The sequence below is a fragment of the Saccostrea cucullata genome, unplaced genomic scaffold, assembly GCF_032062105.1.
Source record: "Saccostrea cucullata isolate Sc308-1 unplaced genomic scaffold, CSIRO_AGI_Scuc_v1 ctg17204, whole genome shotgun sequence".
Classification (NCBI taxonomy): Eukaryota; Metazoa; Mollusca; class Bivalvia; order Ostreida; family Ostreidae; genus Saccostrea; species Saccostrea cuccullata.
In genome coordinates, this window is record NW_026938234.1 from 4242 (window position 1) to 8681 (window position 4440).

General features: G+C 28.2%; 1 non-coding gene across 1 annotated transcript; it reads left to right on the forward strand.

Moving 5' to 3' along the window:
- Positions 1–3843: 3843 nt before the first annotated feature.
- Trnag-ucc (transfer RNA glycine (anticodon UCC)) lies at positions 3844–3914 on the forward strand. Its single transcript has one exon. It is a non-coding gene; the product is annotated as a tRNA-Gly (tRNA).
- The last annotated feature ends 526 nt before the right edge of the window (positions 3915–4440 follow it).

Genomic DNA, 4440 nt, shown 5'->3' on the forward strand with positions numbered 1-4440 from the left:
TTGGGGGTAAACAGGGTAATCAGTAGTCAAAATAAAAATAATGACCTAACAGTTGGCGAGAACATATTACATGTACTCAACCGACGAATCGGCGGGTTGAACTTCAAAAAATGCCTTTTTAACGACCATAAAAATTGCCGAACGACTGGGTACTAAATTCAGACTACAAGCAGAAAGACTAATCTGCGGAAAAAAGATTTCTTTTATCCGAATATTGTAATCAATTCAATTGAAAGATGAAAAAGTATGAAGAAAAAAATAGTTCAGACGGAAGCCGTGTACAAATGACGATGAAATGAGCTGAAGGATTATATGGTGAAATTTAAAAGGTTTGGCAGAATAGATAAAATGTTGATGGTGTTTTAAATCTTAAAAACGTACTATGAATTATTTTTTTGAATGTGCATGAATAAAATTACAACCAATTATCTTCACTATAAATAAGTCCATAATATTATAATCAAAATATTTATTATGGAAAATATATTTTTACGTCGTTTAAGCAATTAATAAAATAAAACTTGACACCGAAAACATTAAATAAATGTGTCGGTAAGATGAGGATGTTAAGGTCGCTAAGATTACTGGACAGATTTTTATCTTAAGTATCCTTTAAATTTCAACTTGAAAAAATTAAAGCATAAAAAACAGGGTCTCACTGTAGTGATAAAACATAAATTAATTGTATATTTCATGTATTTGTAAAGATATCATATAATCTTAAAACAATAGAATATGATTTAAAAAGTGTTAATCAAAACGAACATAACTGAAACGAAGTATAACTAGAATAAAACAAGCTGACAATTTATTGAAACTGATCGTTTGAATAACATCAAAATAATAAAGTTAAAGCTATGAATTGTGGTTCACAATGTTTTTACAAATCATCGTATTGTACGGTTGATGAAGATTTTTACTGCTCTATGTCACTCGATCCCACCTCGTAATTTTTAGAGGTCTGTGTTTGCTCTGCTTTAAATACATGCGTGACTTTTGAGCTTGATTTTCTGGGTTTTATCTTCATATTTCATTCATAAGATTAACCTTATGTCAGTATTTAGTCAATAAAAAGTTTCTAATCCATTTTTTCGGATATAGATGCAAGTCTGAAACTAGAATTAAAGCTTAAAAACCTTTCGCAGAAAGGATGATATAATATGTACAAAACAATTAACGGATGTTCACGAAATTTAGTTTTAATTTTCAACATGGAGCCATGAAAAGAGGTTTGACTCTGTTTTCATATGATATTTAAATTTGTTTTCTGTAAACCACTTAAGGTGAATTCTTCTCGCATTCCTTCTATTTAAAAATTAATGAATTTTTAACAGAATCAAGAGGACAATATCACTAATGATGATATCATTGAGATTAAATTTGACAGTTTAATATTAGAAGCAAGGTCAGGTCAAGGTCATTACCTTTTTCCTGGACATTAAGAGATAAAAAAAGTGTTGTTTTGAATCATGCGATCCCTACTTGTAATTCAAAAGATTGAATGTTTTTATAAAAAGATGCTACCATACTAGAGAAATAACACTTTTTACGGATTTTTGGCTCAAATCCGTACTAAGATTTGAAATTAAAAGCCAACATAGTTCTAGTATGTGTGAAAAATTTTATTCATTTGATATATTTTGAAACTTTAGTCCCTTATTATTAATTTAACTTACATTCGGAAATTTCATCTAGTCTTTGATTGCGTAAAAATTATAACTAAATTCAAAGTTCTATAATAATATTGAGAGGCAGAAAAGAAGATATTTTTTTATACGCCACCATTCCGCCAAAAATATTAGAGTCCCTGCTAGTTTTCAAATGCAGTTTACCATTTCTATTTAAAGTTGTATAATTGTGATAGGAAAAAAAAATATGGTCTTTTAAATGCTTACATCTAAATATATAAGACATATAAACAAATATACTTTGAATATTCCATCTAGTAAAACCAGAGAAGAATCCTACCTTAAAGATATAATTAAATGGATGATACTTGTATTAACCTATCGTTAAAATAAATAAGCCTGTCTTAAATAAATGTACTTATACTCTATGATTATAAAAAGAATAACATTGGCTATTTATGATTATAATGATTATGATGAATCATTCACATTGTTATTACTTTGCTGATTAAAAAGGCAACCAAGGAAGCTTGTTTACTCAAATAAATCCTAAATCCTAATTTTTGTACTTTAGTAATAGCTTATTTTCTGTAGTGAATGGTACAAACTTTTTGTATACAAACATTTTTATGAAAATTAATAAAAGAGAATCAGGAATTAATACGCTATTTGTATTTTATGAGTTTTTTTTTATTGATTATCTTTAAATAAATGTTTGTTTCATAAATGAAGTTCATCCTTTAAATTTTTTGTCTATGTCATTTACTGTATTTCTGGACTCGATAGTTTCAAGATTACTACGTATCTTCTATATGTTTGAATTAATAATAAAGACTATTCAATATGGATTTTATTCGTCACTTGACAGTATCAAATCTAGTATGATCTAATTATACAAAAAATATTTTCCTATTGGATAAATGAGTGGCAGATTTGTCGTACGCGTGCTGATTGACCTTTGGTTTTATTTTGTGTGTTGTCTCTTATATGATTGGACTGAATTATGTTATTAATCGAGCAAGGTGTCCTAATGATGTATTTTAAACAAAAAATTATCCAAACAATATTTATAATACACTAAAATTAGTTTATAAATGGACGTCTTCTATATTGCCTTTGTCTTACAAGAAATCTTCAAATAAAAAATATTTCGTAGTTTTGCTAATTTAATTTTTTTACAACATTCTTTATTAAAAATTTTTATAAAAAACTGCATTTGTCATAAAAAATATATCCCGCTAAAAAGGTATACGACATAGTGAAATATATGTTAACCTCTATTCCCCTAAACGTAATTTATATCATTCTGAGTACATTTACTTTCATGCTTTTCCCTGAAAAATAAACATCAAAAGAATTAAAATGAAAGAAAATAAATTTGTAAAAGTATGAAAACAAAATGTGTACACGTTAGGAAGACCTTTACTGGTTACATGTTTCTATGCATAACAACTACATGTAGATGTATTTTTGTTCCTCTTTCCAAAAAATTAAATGAACGATAACTTAGAAAACTATAATTAAACACAATTATGTGTTGAAATTGTTGTTTATTAAGGCTTGAAGATTACAAGCTAGTATATACAATAACCAAAATTTGACAAGCAAACTCCGGTTGAGACCAAGTAAAAATTATACATGCATGAGAAAAATGTACAAGTCTTAACTTACAAACATTTATAATAGAAGTTTGGAATTTATAACCAATTGCAAACACAACAAGTGGTATAATACATCAAAAATAATACATCAAAATGACAATATTCCAAAATCGTATTTGTATGCAAACAGACATGGCTAAAAAAATGTAAGTGGCAGAAGATGAGGTCAAAAGGCTCCAAAAATTGAGATTTGCAAAATTCTGACACTACCCCACCGCAGCTTAAGGCTTTTTACAACAACAGATGATTTCGATTCCAAGAAATACATATGTACAAAAACCTAAATAAAAACACAATTTTTGGACTAGAGATGTACTTATTCACATTCAATTTTTTAAAGGTTTGTACATCATATGATTAAAAAAACCAATTATTTTTATATCAATAAATTTCAGGAGTAAAGAATTATGTTTTGCCCGCAGGTGAAAGAGAATCGTCATTTCTTTTTGTTTTCCTTAATTAATAACCTTTTTAAAACTATAATTGCTAATTAAGCGGAAGACTTCCAGGTAAAAAATATTTTACATACTTTAACATTTCCAATAGAAGTCACAGCGTCGGTGGTGTAATGGTAGCATGGTTGCCTTCCAAGCAGTGGATCCGGGTTCAATTTCCGGCCGACGCATTTTTTGGGTTTTTCCCCTGTAAATAATTTCAATTATCAACGGGGGCATAAAAAGAGGCTTTCTAGATTTCATATATAATTTGTTGTTTTTTATTCATTAGTTTGAAATATAAAATATTAAAATAAAAGCATATCGATAATTTTTTGTTCCATAAATAATCTAAAAAGAGTTATGCAGATTACAGACACTGATTAGGGCTTATCACTACTCGAATTATTAAATAGGAAAGCCTTGGCAAATACTCAGTAGAGTCACGCCCATATTTACGCAATGTTAAAAGAAATATTCCTTATCATGATAAGCCTACCTTAGATAGATGTATCCTATGTTTGTTTAATGATTGTATGTTGTTTAACGTCCCTCTCGAGAATTTTTCACTCATATGGAGACGCCTCCTATGTTTGTAAAAAAAAAAGGAATAACATTGTCTATTTATATTTGTAAAATTATGAGGATTCATTAGCATTGCAAACGGCTTTTTATTATCACTCTGTTGATAAAATATCAATCAAGGAAGCTTGTGTT